General features: G+C 37.0%; 1 long non-coding RNA gene and 1 pseudogene across 2 annotated transcripts; one reads left to right on the forward strand and one right to left on the reverse strand.

The window, feature by feature from the left end:
• LOC143860964 (uncharacterized) lies at positions 1–566 on the reverse strand. The gene is made up of 3 exons (XR_013239846.1): positions 479–566; positions 319–389; positions 1–36 (listed from the first exon to the last, which is right to left on the reverse strand). It is a non-coding gene; the product is annotated as an uncharacterized LOC143860964 (long non-coding RNA).
• A 2,880-nt stretch (positions 567–3,446) lies between these two features.
• Positions 3,447–5,566, forward strand: LOC143861518 (clathrin interactor EPSIN 1-like; annotated as a pseudogene). Its single transcript, XR_013239967.1, has 8 exons — positions 3,447–3,458; positions 3,646–3,725; positions 3,857–3,935; positions 4,128–4,211; positions 4,310–4,455; positions 4,567–4,824; positions 5,230–5,378; positions 5,508–5,566. The product of XR_013239967.1 is annotated as a clathrin interactor EPSIN 1-like (transcript).
• Positions 5,567–18,400: the final 12,834 nt, after the last annotated feature.

Here is an 18,400-nt window from a genome sequence, read left to right on the forward strand (position 1 = left end):
TATAAATCTCATGATGCCGCCATGTTCTTTGGCGATCTGGATGTGTAAGCAAGAAAGTCCAGTTATATAATTAAATTGAAAAAATGCAACCAAACAGCAGATTGGATCATGCCCATTATGGAAGATGATAAATGGATATGCTATGCCACAGTCAAAGCTACAAAGATCATCCAGTTCAAAAATAAATAAATCAATAAACATCATGAATTGCTAAAGGATGCCTTAGAAACCTCTATACATGAAAATTGACACTTTATTATTCAATAGATAAAAAGGCATGAATGTGAATATAAAAGAGAGACCTGAGTTTTTACCAACCATTGCAAGCTGTTCTGCCATAGCATGGTTCACTTCCTCAAAACTATAGTTTCTTGTCTCATACTCCCGTCCTGCCAGCACAAATTGTTTATGTTTATCAGCATGATATATCCCCCAAAAAAAAGCTCAAAAAGAGCAAATCCTACATAAGAATACAAACCAATAAGATTAAGAACAACATTTGCCTTTGCCATCACCGCCTTAATTGAATTTTCATCTCTTGGGTTGTATTTCATCGGTACTATCTGAATGCATTAGATATCACAACATCAAAAGATAACCTAAAGGAAATAACATGAATTAAAAGAAGAAGAAAAAAAGAGTACAACCCGTGTCCCATGTACATCCATTTATACAACCAGCAATTCCAAGCTGGAAAAGACTCTTCCCAATGCAATATTGGAATTAATGAGAATGAATGGCCTATCATTTACCTGGCCCAAATGACCCATCAATTTGAGATGGCGAGGAGAATCCTCGGAACCTCGAAAAGGAACCAGCACTTGAGATCCCATTTTAGCTGATATGTGAAAAAAGAATATCAGCACCATGTAGCATTATGATGATAGTCTACGGAATTTTTTTTGATGAGATTGAGATTCATTGTATCACAATATTATCGAGAAATAGAAGCATTCGGAGTTATCAGGTTAACAATTCCAGCACACCCAACTCAAAAGTTATTAAACTTTCCAGCAAGAATACAAAAAGAAAAGAGACAAAACAAGACGAAGAGCAGCATATGAATCCAGTATTAAAAAGAGAGGGAATGGCAATAAATTTCTATTCGGCTTACCCAGCTGTTGCACAACATAGTGACCATTTACTTTTTATATTAGCTATAAAAAAGAAACTATTTTATGAACCTTCAATTACATCCTTATACAATCTAAACAAAAGTTACAATCAAAACCATCTGCATTTTAATATTAGCTATAAAACAATTTCACGCGGTTAAAGTTTTTTTCAATCAACTTAAAAGTAGAAAATATAATGAAAATGCAGTTGAACGCATTACCTAACAGAAGATCTTCCGCCGGTACCTTTGTGCACAAGTGAGGGGGGAAATGGAGATAAAAGAAGAACATATAATCTGAGAAGAAGAAGAGGGAAAACAACCAACCTTTCCATCACCCAGTATTTCCTTGTATTCTCAGAGTTCATGTTGATGCTTTTCCAAGACTGATGAGCCCTCTGTATGTGCAGTAAGACAGGCAACTTTCCTTCTTACAACTTCCAACTGCTCTTCTATACTCTTCTTCTCAAACCTGATAAAATTATTGAAACTCTAAGCATTTGGGCTACATTCCAGAGAATATAGAGAAGAGAAAAGTATATAATTGATTTTTTTTTTTTGAAAATAAAACTAAATAATTGATTACCGCTCCTTCTCTAGTTCTATCTGCAGCTCTGCAACATTGAGACTGCTTCTCTGAACCTTGGATTGTGATGCATCCAAAGATTGCCTTAGCTCCTGAGATACTTTCTGTACATCCAATAGTCTACTTCTAGTACTCTCCAAAGCCACTGAACTCTGTCGCCCATCATCTGTAAGTTTTCCAACCTGCTCTGACCACATTTTCAGCTGCAAAAGAAAGTAAATGGCTCACACACACAAAATAAATTGATTGTCTATCAGTGGTATTTCGTGCCAATAGTTGCATCAGAATGACCCATAAAGACCAGTGAGTAGCCACACATAAACCAAACAATAGTATATGATCGTGCAACAAAGATATCTGGATATCTAAAGTTGTAGTGAATGATCAAATAAATTAGAAGTTCAGTGACCCTGGCAAGGGGAATGGATACAGGAAAGGTGAAGTGGGCACAACTTCAGTCACATGCTAGGCTGAACTAACTGGGATTGTTGCCACTCCAAGTTGTGCTCATCAAGAGAAGACTTAAGACTTTGAACGTGGGCCCATGCTTTATATTCCAAGTCCCTAGCGTCAATGACATCCCTGCAGATGGAAAAGATATCAAAGCAGAAATTATGGCATCAATTTATATCAGAAATGAAGTGAAAACTTCACAGTTCACATTGACTAAACCATCTCTTTCAAGTATGACATCATAGGCTGAATTAACAGTGCCTGTTTAGCAAAACCATCACACAATGAAGAGAACAACTAAAGTATGTATAGGGAAATCAAGTTAAATTCATCAAAGTTCCATGCTCTAAAAGTCATCTGTTACATGTCATGATGGAACTCGTAGTTCCTTGCCAACACATCTCCTCTCCTCCATCTCAACATCACCTCCTTCAACAATCCACCATCAGCCTCCTCTCCTCCATCTCAACATCACTTCCTTCAACAATCCACCATCAGCCCCCTCTCCAATACATCCCAACAACCATCATCTCTATACCTTATAAAGTTCCCATTTGGAATAGACAACACAGAGACATTAAATAGCTTAAATTTGTACGAATTGTACATCAAAATACCTTACATAAAAATAACATATTGTGGCAAAATACACTACATGTGTAGATTGACTGTAATGATGCACTACTTCAAACTTAGAAATGAAATATAAAGGTTCATACATCAACCATAGAAATGGAATAAGACAAAGGGACTGAAGTGCTTCGTGTTTGGTTAAGTACATCAAAACCCCATACAAAAAGTTACCAAAATCCATGCATGTACTAAAGAACAGAAATAGAAAAGACACAAGAAACTGGCTTAAGTGCTTCCTGTTCGTTTGACCTGCAAAAAAAAAAAAAAAAAATTAGAATAAGTGACAGATTCAACAAAGTCGAAATAAATTTATTAATAAATAAAAGTGTCATATACTTACAAAGGAAGAAACCCATGGCACATGTCCTCCTGCGGCGTCTCTAATAGTTTTGCGTCGTCCTGATGGTCTTATTAGAGGTTCAGTACCCACCATTGCAACCCTGATACTTACCAGAGAGAATCCATCTCCCATTGGTTTGCCATCAACTAGAGTCATCGGATCATCACTCACAAGAAGTCCCTTGGCCACTTCAAGCCCCGGTTCTTTCATGCTCATCAAAATAACCTTAGCAACATTAAAGAAATGAAGAGAATAAAAAACATAGAGAAGAAGAAGAAAATGAAGAAGCATCTTTAGAAAAACCCTTTCATGAAGTATTCATGACAGAAGAGGTATATTATCTTCAAAACCCAATTCTCTCTCTCTCTCTCTCTCTCTCTCTCTCTCTCTCTCTATCTATCTATCTAATTGTCAATTGGTCTTAGTTAGGAAATGAATTTTATTGGTGTTTCACTTTGTAACTTTGTTCTATTTGTCATCTGCATTTGGCCTTTATCTGACTTACATTTTGCATCACAGGTTCTCGATGCAACAAGTAATGAACCTTGGGGTCCTCATGGCTCTGCCTTATCTGAGATTGCACGGGCCACCAAAAAATTGTAACTCTTAACTTCTGTGTTCTTTGAGTTCTATCTTGTGATCCATCTTGTTGCTATATGTTTTGTTCTGGAACATCTGGCATTTTCCCTTTTCTTTTAACAAATTTGGGATATTGTAATTTTCTATGTAGCACTGAATGCCAGATGGTTATGAATGTGCTCTGGACAAGATTGACTGATACAGGTCGAAACTGGCGCCATGTCTACAAGGTGACGCTATTCTGTTCAACACTTTCCATGCTATTCATCTTTATTAAGTTAAATGATCTACTTTGAAGCTTCTATGTTGTCTTAGACATTTTCATTTTCTATCCTTTATCAACTAGTTTGGGACAAAGGCTTAGTTGAGTTGAGTTGAGTATCTTCTGTTTTTAATTCTTGCGAAATGTCTTCCTGTCTCAGGCATTGACTGTTATAGAGTATTTGGTGGCAAACGGATCTGAACGTGCTGTTGATGATATCATGGAACATACCTTCCAAATCTCTGTGAGTCTTCTCTTATATTTGCCTAATATTGCATTTTACTTTTATAAATTCAGCATTTTCTGTCAAAATGATTTTTCTTGATTTGCTCTGCATTAAAGTCAATCGCAGGTTTTGAATATGTTGAGCCTAATGGAAAGGATATGGGAATCAACGTGAGGAAGAAGGTTGAAACCATTTTAGCCCTTTTGAACAATAAGGATAAAATACAAGAGGTCAGAAATAAAGCTGCTGCAAATCGCGATAAGTGAGTCCATGGATCCCATATTGAAATATAATATCTTATACCTAACTTCTCTGGAGATGTTTATGTGGGTTGAAAACAATGAATGAACTATACATTTTCCATTGTTTCTAGGTATTTTGGACTGGCCTCAACTGGAATAACTTACAAGTCAAGTTCAGCTTCATATGGAAGCAGTAGCTTCCAACATAATGACAGTTACAATAGTTAATCATTCAAAGATGGTTATAAAAACAGAGACCGATATGGGGACGAAAGTGACTGGAATCATGGTGAAAAAGATGCCTTTGGTAGTCATGATAGGTCACAATCATGAGGAGGCCTTGCCAATGAAGGGAATGACTCGAAGAAGGGACCTGCACTATATGTCAGGTATGTGTACTTGCTAGCATGTTGGTTCTGTCTGTTTGGATATAATCTGGAATTTGGGCTGTTATTTTTTGTCTTAACACAGTAAATATCTACAAATATAACTAATCGTATGTAATATAGAACAATGGGAAGTTGCAGCAGAACCTATCGAGACTGATTAAGAGTGTCACCTATTATGTGCTTGTGGCTGAGTGGCTAAGTCGTTGCAAGCTTGAGTGGGAGAGATGAAGATGGACATGGAACATTTTCAAATTAGCCTAAGCTATTAGCACGCGGCATAAGTTTGGCGACATGTGATTTAGGATATATGGTCCAATGTGTACTTATCCCTTGTATTTTAGGGGCCAATGTGATGAAGGAATTCTTTTATGTTGTTCTTAAGCTAGTATGCTATTTCTGCATTAGGAATTCATCGCCATCTAGTACCTCAAGGACATCAACAAAGCTGTCCCATTCTGATGATAACTATGGTCCTCTCACTTCTTCCCAAAGCTCGAGTGCACCTGTTGATGATGATTTTGATGACTTCAACCCACGGGGATCTTCTACCACTGGTGAGTGTTCTGTCTTTGTATATAGTGGAACCCAGTTGTTTAATTTATCTGACTAAGAAAAAAAAATTCAGTCTCTGTTTATATATTCTTTTCTGTAGTTATATTTTATTATCAGCACATGTGATGCAGCTAGTAAGAACCTCATTATACATTTGTTAAAAGCAAAAGCAGTAATACTTTCAACTTGATTATTCAGTTATATCATTTCAGAGTTATCTTCACTAAAATGTTTAAGTAAGGCAAATGAAAAATCTTTATGTTTATTGCGGAAGAGCAGAATAGAAGCAGAGCGAGCATCAATATGTTGGTATTATAGCCTGCTTACAGAACTGTTGTCTTTGTAATTATCTGCCTAGTCAATCATTTTTGAAAGATGAGGAATATATTAAGAGGTAAAAAATTTCAATCTGGGAAGAGGAAATAGAATTTTCACAGCATAAATGAAAATTAGAAAATTAAGAAGGAAAAACTAATCAAAAGGTGGATGACTCAGTGGAAATAGTACAAAATGGGGATTATCATTCCCCTGTGAGGTTGCATGAGTTGATGGATTCTTGGGAATGCATGTACCGAGCATTTCCCAGGCAGCCAAACTAATCAATTTATTTTAAAAATTCAGAAGGACCATGTGCAAAAACTCTAAAAATATATTAATGGCCATTTTTAATGAAAAAATGTGTCAACCTCTTTGATTGAATAGGAAACATACCTTCTTCTTCTTCTTCAAACCCTAAACCCTGAAGACCCTGAAAAGAGAAAAACGAAAAATCAGAGAAGAAATGAGACAATAAAAAAGAAATAACAGAAGAAATCCTATAAAATAAAGATGGAAACACTAGAGATGATTACCTTTATCCGAAATCCACGGATTTCTTCTCCGAAATTCCAAAACAGAGCGAGATTTTCAGGGCAATATCGAAAGAGAGGGAAAGGCGAAATAGTTGTCGGTTGAGATGATGATAGAGAGGGAAAGAAGTAACAAGAAGAAACCCTACATGAACAAGAAGAGGAGAGGTGGAATGAAAGAGAGAATAGGATAGAGGGGATTGAGCACAGAGCCGATGCCTTTCTCTTTTTTCTTCCTCGTATTTCTCCTCAGCCAAACCCTAAAAGGAATTGCATCCTCCTTTCTTTCTCTGCAAAAACCCTCTCCTCAAAAGCTTTTTCCCCTTTTTGCCAAACCCTAAAAGTTGAGAAAGAGATTGATAGAGATGATAAACAAAAAATTTCAGAGGAGATGGTAGAAATCGGCCGTTGAAATCCGAGGCGGTCGTGGGGAAAAAAGTCCAGCTTGATTTCTGTTAATGGAGAAGAGATGAAACGTCCTCGAAAGAAATGGGGGAAAAACAGTAACGCAGGACGGAGAAATACTCGCGCGGGACGGAGAAAATTTTCGCGCCCAACTTGCTCGGATATACGAGCGGTCATATTTCATTTTTAGTAGCGGTCATGACCGCTGCAGATTTTAGTCCTTCGAGGGACATTCAACAGCGGTCTAGACCGCTGGCGAATCCACAATTGGTGGCGGATTTTATGACCGCTCCTAAATGTCCGCCCCTAAATGTCACATTTGTTGTAGTGACTCCTTTGTTTGGAGTTGAAAACGCGCGAGGTCGGATCCGATGGATTCGTATCGGCGAGAAGAATCCATTAAATCCAATTTCACGCTCCGAATTCATATGTATAATTTAAGAAAGAAATCACCAAAGATTCTACTTCGAATCTCAAAAGTTCTAATTTCTGAATTCAGATTTATATATATTGATTTTGAGTTCGTTGGAATCGAAAATCAATATCGGATCCAAAAAAACTCAAGATCAATCCAAAGATTCTTATTTCTAATCCATATTAATCAAAGTTCTTGTTTCTTTTCTCTTTTCAAACCCTTGTTTTAGGATTTCTAACTATCCAAATCTTTCATAGTTCATAGATCTTACCTGGATTCACGGTTCTACTCCGAATTCGCGATCTCCTTTCTCTTCTCCTTCTCTTTCTCCAATTTCTTTCTCTAGGGCTTAAACAAAACGTTTAGGGTTTGCTTAGCCATAAAAAGATGTATTTATAGGCTTTATTAGGAAGCCCTAATTATAGTTAATTTCAAATGGACAAAAATGCCCCTCTTTTAAAGAGGGGGACGAAAATTTAAGTGGGGGTATTTTGGGTATTTACAGATTGTGCCTTGTACCCATGAATGTAATATCTTTTTATTTATCTAATAAACCGGTAGGGCCCCTCTAAACCTACCAAAAAAAAAGAATAGGCTTTGGTATAGATTTCTCACTTTTGTAAACTTGGCTTTTTGAATTGCAGCGCCATCTTGATAACTGACAAAAAAAATCACATGCCCATATCATTTGGGGATTTGCTATGGACCTTCATAGAAAGCTATTTCTGGGCTCACTTTTTCAGGAGTGAACAGACACCTCATATGAATTAAATGAATAAGACAAAATCTGCTGCTAGGTCACTGTTCTTTCTTGAAAAAGTGAGCCGCGAAATGGCCTTTTTGGGAATTTGCATTGCAAATTTCTTTGGTGAGTTGGTCAATTTCTTTATGTGTTAAAATTGGACAATAGATCTTTTTTACGTGACCAGCTGCATGACTTGATGGCCTAAGATCATCTGAACAAGTTGGGATCAACGGCTATGGTTTGAACTTGTGGTCTTTGGTTAGATCAACGTGCCCGATCATGCTCACATGTACCACATAGGGCCCAGAAAGTGATTAATGACTAATGACTTCATTACGAAAAATAATAGGGAAACCCAAATGGGAATCAAGTACGGAACCGACAACAATAGGCTCTTAACACGTTGACAACTACACCTTTATCTTAGTGTTTTTATGGCTCTTCTCTTAAAATGGCAAAACCACCCTTTCCTATGCCATTTAGCATGTTGGGATTCGATTGGTTCAACTATCGGCTATCGGGTTTTCATAGCAATTTTCCTTTTTTAATATATTTTAAAAAATTTATTTCACTTAAATGAATATAAGAAGTATTCTTCACGGGGTTATGACTAGACAAATAATCCGACAAACTAAATGATCAATCTTCGTCCCTCAATGGGTATATATGTCTAATCGTGACCGGTTATCTTTTGGAGGACGAAAATCCGTTGTTTTATAAAAAAGACGGATCCTATGTCGTGACACATGCTCAAGAAGACGAGGAAGAATAGGGGAAGATATCCTCAAGTATAACAGAAAAATAGGGGAAAAAGAAGACTATTTTTCATTGATGCCCAAATTGAAAATTGCACCTCGTTTTTATCATTTAGACTTTCCTACATAATATAGACTCCTACTTAAAATAGAATAAGACAACTACTATAAAATCTACTGAATATGGAAGAAGGATACTAAAAACATTCTTGCTGTAAATATAATAAGAAAACTACTAAAAATACTAAGATGAAAATAGAAGGCAGGCTAAAAATATGTTCGTATCAATTTCCCTTCTTCTTCAAAATGACCTTGTCCTCAAGGTCTAAAATCTTGAATTTGTTGGTGCAAGTCACGTTCGTCGCTATTGGCTGTAGTGAGCATAACGGTGCTATCATTCCTTGCTTAGATTTCTGTAGAACCTTGCTCATCGGTTGAGAGTTCATCGTTTGAATATCACCTGACGTGGAACCCCGTAAAATTTTTTTTTGACCGTTGCGAGAAAACTCCGTAAGTAAATTTGCAAAATCCCACATTATTGGACCTAACGTTGTCAACCATTGTACCCCTAGAACCAGGGACGGAGCCAGGAATTTGCTCCTAGGGGGGCAAAGAATGGTTGTTATAGAATTTTGGGCCCACCATTTTACACTTCATGTGTAGGGGTGCCCAACATTTTATTTGTTTTTTATACGTGTAGACCAGTATTAATTTAAAAATACAATGGGCCCACTTCATAGGATGGTACAAACCGTTCATTTGTTGGGTCACAATGAAATCGGCTCCATCATGTAAACCATCTCCATAGGATAATCCTAAGCCTCTGATCTATAGAGGTTTCTATGATGGGCAATCCATTGTAGATCAGAGGGTTATAATTGTATATTAGAGGGTTAGAATGGAGATTTTTAAAGGGTATCCTATTTACATTGTGGCCCAACAAATGAATAATTTGGATTATCCTATAATGAAGTGGGCCCAAAATACTTTTTGAAAAATTCTAGACTCTAGGGGCACACAATATATAAAGGGAAATGATATCTGCGCCAAGGTGTTTCGATAAACATGCGCTCCCCACTTGTTTGTTGTGTAGTATTTAAAGGGTTTAAAGAGCTTTTTGAGAACCGTAATATCCTCTGAAATCCCTTTAAATACTACACGACAAACAAGTGGAGTGCTTGTTTATCGAAACACCTAGGCGCATATATCATTTCCCATAAAATCTCTTGCTTATGTGGGATTTGCTAGCCAATTTTGCTGCAAGCCATTCAGCGGCTGAATTTGCACGACAGAGCAACGACATCACATGAATAACTGAATAAGACAAAATCTGCTTAAAAGTCAGCATGTGTGGCTGTTCTCTTGTGCAAAAGTCACAAGCAAAATGGCTTTTCACAAAATTGCCTAACAAATCCCTACTTATGTGCTAATGTGCGATTCTCTTAGCCTCATAATCAGATCTTTTTTTGTTAGTGCAGAGAGAGGGAGGGAGAGAGTAATTTAGAGACTAAGGAAAAAATCCCTAAATTTAAGGGGACAGCTTTAGAGAGAGAAAAAATTAGAAACAAACTAAGAAAAAAGGAGCAATGATAGATGCAAGGGAGCCTTTGCACAAAGAGCCAAAAAGTGCTTTGGATTGGATCCGCGTCATCAAATGTAACTGATTTTACTTTTTCAACTAATTTTAAATTGTAAGTGAAAATGACGTGGATCCAATGTTGAGCCCTTTTTTTGGCTCTTTATGCAAGGGCTCCCTTGTATCTATCATTGCTCAGGAAAAAAATCCCTAAATTCAAGGGGCGACTTTACAAGAGAGAATTGATTTAGAAACTAACATATGAAAAATAAGGAAAATCCCATATCTTAGGGGGGCAATTGCCCCCCTACCCTCCCTTCGCTCCATCCATGCCTAGAACCATGTCGTAGCCGCCTATGGCAATAAACGCGCCTCAATACAAAAATTATTTCCACGCATCGTCCAATTAAATTCACGACAGATCCATGTGCTAAAAAGTCAAGTACCATCCACAACAGTCACCGGCAAGGGATTTGTTTTCTGCGTGACACAACCAGATCGTTTCACCACTCGTGGGTCTAGGAAGTTATGTGTGCTTCCGGAATCCACAAGGATCATAATCAGCATTTTTTTTACAAATCCCCTAATACACATAGTTGGGAATGACGGCGAACCTGTAAGTGCGAACACAGATATCAGTAAATCCGCATGTGGAACTTCTTCAGGGGAAAGATCAATATCTTCCATTTCTGCTTCAACCTCGTCGTTATCACAACCTTCTAATAGAAATAGTTGGGGTTGCTTACAACGGTGTCCCAGTACAAACTTCTCATCACAGTTGTAGTAGAGGCCTTTTTCTCGACGTTCCATCATTTGTTTTTGGTGAGGTGTTTGATGGGAGGAAGGCCATTGTTACCACCAAATTGAGGTTTCGGACCTGGCGGTGAAGGCAGTAGAGCAGGTTTAGGAGGGGGTCGAGGACGACAAGTAATATCATCAACTGATTCCTCCTGTAGCCCAGCCAACTCAATGGCCTGATCAAGAGTTGTAGGTTTGTGCAATTGCACACCTGGTCGAATCTCATCTTTAAGTCCCGCAAGGAACACATTTACAAAAAATTGACCAGGAAGATCATCAGTTTTACTAGATAAAATTTCAAAACGTTCCCGGTATGCTGCAACCGTCCTACTTTGTCGAAGCCTCATAATATCCGCAACAGGATCTTCACTCACTCTTGGCCCAAAATGCTGATAAATAGCCTTTTTGAAGACCGGCCAAGAAACAATTCCATGAGTGTGCTCAAACCATTGAAGACATTGAACAACTTTTCCTTCTAAGTGAATCGAGGCTAGAGCCACCCTTTGCTCCGTCTCAATTCCATTAACCCCAAAAATTTGTCACAATGATAAACCCACCTTTTGGATCATCGCTTGCAAATTTAGGAAAATTGATCTTCGCATAACGGGGTTGGAAAGTACCCGAAGGAGGGGCTGAGATTCATGGAACAACGATCTCACTCCGATCGACAGTATTACCTTCAGTTTCTAAATCCGAGGCACATTACGAATGGTTGTCGCTCCCAAGTGTCGTAAAATTTCTGTAAACTGAGGCGATCCTATATTCGAGCAACAACATCCTACAACTTCGTAAGCTCTTCAAAATGATGAGAGACAGATTCTTGCAATTTAGAAATTGCGGTAGAATGGAGTTTCAATTCCGCCTCAATTTGTTTAAGTTTGGTTCCATCTGCCAAGATTATCGATATGCAAGCCGAAGATCGTCAGCTCTGATACCACTTAATACGGCTCTTGGAAGAGAGACTTAATTATTCTCACGTCCGGGGAGATATCCTCAAGAAATGTTTGGAAAGATCACCAATCTAAATTTTTTTATTCTTATGTGCTTAAAACTATAACTGTTGAGTTATGAGCAGGCATTTTAAGCATTTTACGATGGATAATTACCTTTAAGATCAATCCAAATGATCAAATTTTAATCACGATAGTACTTTAGAGGTGCCTTGTTGAAATGGATGTAACAAAAGGAAGCATGCCGTGTAGTTGTTATTGGATTTATGGTACTTTACAAGGGGCACTATCTTAAAACCTATGATTTGTCGATACAGACACGAGTGTCTGGTGTCGACACGGACACGAGTATCGCGTGTTGACACAGAGTCCGTGTCTGACATGAAAAACTTCTAAAATTTTGAAATGGGGACACAGCTAAATAGAAGTACATGTAATCGTGTCTAAAGGAGTGTCAACACGTGTGGACACGGGTGTCGTGTCGGACGGGACACGACATGCGTGCCGGCAATAGATTCGATGTGTCGGCCAAATCATAGGTTAAAACACAGTAACAAAAACTAACTTTAAAATGAGAAATGCTATGAAGACGCTTCTGTTGTAAGATGTCCCTAACAACATCGTTTTTGTTGGTGCCGGGTATTAAAATAAAAAAATAAATCATTTTTCATGACCATAAAGATACCCTTATCAGGGACACCCTATAATCATTTGTAATCTAGACTGTTGATCTTGTAAGCCATCATGGGGCAACCCACACGATCCTGGTCCGATGCTGAATGAGCACCTACCCGTAACTTAAAGGCACGAAGGCTTATAAAACAATTAGTTTAGCTCTTCTTAGCAGAAACCTAAATGAGGCTTGATGACCTAAAATCATCTGAACAAGTTACGATCAACGGCTATGGGTAAAACTTGTGGTCATCGGTGATCATGTTCATGGGAACCACATAGAGGCCAAAAAGTGATTATTGGCTAATGACTTCTTTAAGAAAAATGATACCTAAGCCTAGATATATGGTAGCCAAGTAAGGAACCATCAATAGATTCTTAACAGGTGGACAACAACTTCCTTTATTTTAGTTGCATTTTTTTTGTTTGGTTTTTTTCTTAAAATAACAAAGCCGCCCATTCCTAAGCTACATGTGTAAGCCCAAGGGTTCCCATGGGTTAATCATTCATCTTACCTTCTTGTTTTGATGATAGCAAACCAAATTGATTAGCATTTATGGACTGATGTGTTGCTTTGAAGTGTTGTGTCGTATACAGGAATTTCATGTCATAATCGTCATTACACAACTCTTCACAACACATGACTTGTGGATCAAGGATCAAAGGAACCAAGAGCTTGCACCTACATTGGAGTCATCCTCATTTGAAGATGCTCAAGTAAAGTAGCTCAACATGAAGATCCCATAAGTTCCTAAGCAAGTGTCAAGAAGGAGCTTGGAGTTGAACATGCCATGGTGACACCTCATGTACCTCAACATGCATTGAAGATTGAAGGACAAGTCACAAGAGCTAAGACAAGGTCAAGATGTTCACCAAAGCCAAAGAAGTCCAAAAAGTGCAAAGGAGCCAAGACATTCCAAGAAGACTCAAGGTTCTTATTTTTAGAATGTATTTGGAGTCCTCTTGATTTTATGTTTAAATGCACTTTCAAATGGTTTTCATACTTAACTTTTTACATCTTTGAAAACCATCAACACACCCAAAAATGTGTCTGAAAACCTTGGACTTAAGCCCAAAAACCATAGCCTAAAATCCCTTGGGTTTTAAAGTTAAAATGGAATTTCACTCAAGGCCGGTCGACCGGGCTAGGCCGGGCGACCACCTGGAAATCCAGGCCATCTCGAATTTTATCGGTCTGGTCGAACGGGTCAAGCCGGGTGACCGTGGATGCGCTTCTGTTTCTACAGAAGCAATCCGATTTGGTCTAGGACAGGCGACTGCCGTGGGTCGGTCGACCGGGATAGGTTTTTTGAGCCAAATTGTTAGAGCAAATAGTAAGCCATCGCCGGCGACCGCCATGTGGCCGGTCGACTGCGACGGTAAGAAATTTAAAAATAGAATAGGGCGCCTGATAGGGGCGGGCGACTGCTGTAGCTCGGTCGACCGCCATGGTCGAGCAAACTAGCCGTTGGGGCGTTTTCTGCTTGACTTTTTCAAGCCGTTTATTTACAGTTTTACCCCAAACTGTCATATTTTCAAATACACTATATATACATCTAAAACCTATCTCTACAAGCTTTTGAACATTAGAGAAAGATCAAATCCCATTTCTCTTTGAGCTTCAACTTTTTTATTTCAAAAGCTAAAAACCTCTTTGATCTTCCATTTCTACATGTTATCAAGAGGCACTCTATAGGGCTTTTCTTTTGCTATTTCTTGGGAGTGATTGTGAGCTTTCAATGTTGTAGTCAGCTTATTAAGAGGCAAGGGAGATTTTATTTTATTTGCTCTTCATGTGAGGGTCTCCTCTTCGGCCCTTAAACAAAGGTGAAGAAAAGGGTCTCCGATTCGGCCCGTGAAGAAAGGTGAATCATCTGTGAGGGTTTGATTCCCTTGCCAAGGCTTCGTGCGACGGGCTTCACTTTGGCCCTTGAGAATAGAAAAGCTTATTGTAAGAGCTTCGAGATTAGGCTTGAAATCTCACCATAGTGGAGTACCCAAGGAGCCAAACTTGGAAGAGTGGAGTAGGTCAAGTTGTAACTGAACCACTATAAAATCTTGGGGTCCTCATTGTGGTGTGCATTGTCTCTCTCTCTCTTCCTTTCCTTCTCTTGTACGTGTGGTGATTTGTAATCTCTAACCGTACTTGTGTTTATGCTTTAATTGAACAAGGGTTAGTAAATGCAGTTGTGTTAAATATTATAAACTCTAATTGCATTATGATATCCATTTGAACAAGGGTTAGTAAATGTGCATGATTAGAAAGTCTAAATCCTAGCTTTTATTGATATACATATTTTAACAAGGGTTAGACTTATTAGTGCTTAATTAGAAGATTATTTTTAATCTCCCTTAATTAAGCCTAAAATTTCTAATTGATCAATTCACCCCCCCTCTTGGATTGTCACACATGTATTTCATTTGGTATCAGAGCTTAGGCTCTTAAAGAGATTTTTAAATCTTAAAAATCTACAAGAGAAAAGATCTGTGACAATCCCTATGGATTTGGAGAAAGACCGATCCACCCTAATTCCTCCATTCTTTGATGGAAAGAATTATGGAGCTTGGAAAGCACAAATGCTAGCCTATCTCAAATCCATAGATCATGACATTTTAGATGTCATTAAAGAGAGAATTTCTTTTTCAAGGAAATGCACTGAAGGTGATATGAAATTATTTTCGTTAAACTCAAAGGCTATGATTTTATTGTGTTGTGGTTTAACTCCAAACATTTTTAACAATATTTCAAATTGCATCAATGCAAAAGATATTTGGACTTTATTAGAAAATATTTTTGAGAAAAATGTTTGTCTCTTTTCAACTAATGAAATTTTTAGACAAAAAGAGATTTCAGAAAAATCTTTTGCAAATGAAGTTTCTTTCAAACGTTTAAATTCTAATTTTGAAATTCAAATTGAAAATTTGAAATTAGAAACAAATGAATGTTTAAAAAGAAATGAAAAATTAAGTCAATTGAGCATATATTTGATAAATAAAAATGTTGACTTATTTCAAAGATGCAATGACTTTGAGAAAGAAATTAATAGCCTTGAAATCACAAACATTGAACTTGTTGAAAAATATAAACATGTTTGTAAAAATGAAGAACAAATAAATGAAAAAACTCTCTAATAAGGATCAAAGACTTCAAGAAGAAAAAGATAAACACTGAACTTCTAAGTCGTATGATTCTAATTGCTCCTCATCTACCAATCATAATTATTGTGGTAGAGTTGAGCATCACAATTCTGAGTGTAAGCTTGGAATTGTGAAATCTAATAAGTTTGTTTGGATAAGAAAATGTACACTCCCACAAATAAACTTAGATGGAACCAAAGGGATTTGGGTTCTAAAAGAATCCCTTTAATCTAATTAGTGAATAAGTTAGTTTAAAGGCTATGTTTAACTGTTATATCATTCACATTCATGCTAGATACTTTAAATTCATTGAATACATTTTGTATCTAGTTTTCTTGAGCTTAATGATCACATCTTTTTATTTCTATAATCTAAGTATAATTCAATGATATATTTTATCCTAGATTATAGTTTTGTACTTATTGAATATCTTTTAGAAAAGCCTATCTAAGTGCAAATCACATTACTTGTGCACTTAGCATCCACATAGCAAATCCACAATAGAAAATTCAAATGTGAGAACCATATATGTGCTTCCATGAAAATTAATCATCCCTTTTGCCTTTGAGTTCAAATTGATCTTCAAGTTCATTCCCTTCATTCTTGAACTCTATCTAGGACAATTTTGGCATTTGCTAGATCTCTGTATATTCAACTTAGGAAGAATATCATTTCTAGCAAAATTGAGTGTTAAAAGTCATGTCTATGGAAATCCACTCTGATCCTTTCTTAGACATCTCATTTGCCCTAGGTGAGTAAGTATGTTTATTACTATGCACCGAGTTGTCCTTTAAACCCATTCTTATGTGCTTAATGATTATCATTAAATGCATAAGAAATCTTGATGAGTTAAATTGATGTATTCCAAAAATGCTTAAAATGAATATCCTCTCATGACTAAGATAAAACTATCTGGTCATAGTAGTTCATTTTGGAATGCATGTGTCCAAGGTGTTCATCACTTGACATTCTTTAGAAGTCCTTAGATTATTCTGTACAGTCCTGCATGAATATCTTTGTTTGTGTAGAGAATTGAAAATGAGTCTAGATTTAATGTATGAAATTTAATTGAGTAAAATTGAAAATATTATAGGAATCTAGTATCATTATTGGGCAGCAACTCATTGTAGTAGTTATCATGTAACACATTGTGATGGGAACACTTGTTTCCCATACATCTTGGTTTTCCATGGGCTTTTGCACTTTGTGCTTAAATGCCTTATTTTTATATGGTGGTTTGTGGATATAGGCATAGATGTTTGGACCATGATTCATGTGTCCAAACATGGTAGACTATCCATGAATGCTCTCATTGAATGAGCCATGGATGTCTCTCTTAGACATGGGATTCTATTGAGCCCTCTTGTAATGTCTAAGTTCTATAGAATTGTGCTTAATTGATATTATATATATATATATATATATATATATATATTCTATAGTTTTCCCCTTTTATGCTACTGGTACATGGTAAAGATGGTAAACTTAAACTTAAAAAGCACTTAATTTGTACTCTTAATCCTCTTACCCTGTAAGATGGAAAGTGTACACTCATCTTTAATTAAAAGATCTAATTACTTTGGCTTTTAGCCAGCATCTTAACCATAATAAGCCATATGTGCCTTGTGTGATATATATATATATATATATATATATATATATATATATGAGGAAACTGTCTCTAGTCTCTCCCCTAGATAAGCTTATCTACTCTTCCCTTTAAAAAAACACAGTGGACCCACGCTGTTTGGATGATCCAAAGCATTCATTTGATAGGTCCTAACATAGATAGGGTGTGCCCAAAAAATCAACACCAAAGGGTCATCCTAGAACTTCGTTTTGTGGTGCCTTGTGGTACCCAGAATTGACACATATAAACGTCCACGTTTATATGCGTCCATTTTGGACATGGTGTGCCCAACAAAATGAAGTTCTAGGATGACCCTTTGGTGCTGATTTTTTGGGCACACTCTATCTATGTTAGGACCTATCAAATGAATGCTTGGGATCATCCAAACAGCGTGGGCCCACTGTGGTTTTTTAAAGGGAGGAGTAGATAAGCTTATCTAGGGGAGAGACTAGAGACACTTTCCTCTATATATATATATATATATATATATATATATATATATTATTTGCACATATTTAGGGCGAGCATGGTTTGCTAGGTTGTCACCTCTTTTGGTATCATATGACTACCTATAGCAATCATGCTTTAGTGGCCCAAGGGTGGTTTGAAAATTATTCACCTTTAAATCCCTTGGTGTCTATGTGGTTGGGCAACCATTTAGATTCATACATTGTATGAGTCACTTTCAAAGTGAGAGCTATACATGCTCAATGTCTGTCCATCCACCTTATAATATGATGTATGATATGCATCACATATGATAAGTACACTCATGTGGAGCCACATTGCTCCATGTGTGTTGTAGTTGGGTCTTATCCTATTATTTAAATTTGAGATCATCTCTCATCTTTTGACAGGATCCCTTTGCCTGTGCCTTAGTGCCATATCTTCTCAGGCATTATACTTATCTTGGATAGACTTATATGTTTCTATCTCTGCCAATGATAAGTATCGTGTTCTAGAGTTTGAAAAATCTCTAGAACTTCTCTTCATAGAATAGTGATTGAGATGATCATCCTATCTCCTATGAAGTAATCTCTTATCATGTATTTTTAAATGAAAATATATTATCATGATAAGTTCCAATGGCTG

This window comes from Tasmannia lanceolata, unplaced genomic scaffold, assembly GCF_043159265.1.
Source record: "Tasmannia lanceolata isolate RefF3 unplaced genomic scaffold, GAP_Taslan_0.1 ptg000037l, whole genome shotgun sequence".
Lineage (NCBI taxonomy): Eukaryota > Viridiplantae > Streptophyta > Magnoliopsida > Canellales > Winteraceae > Tasmannia > Tasmannia lanceolata.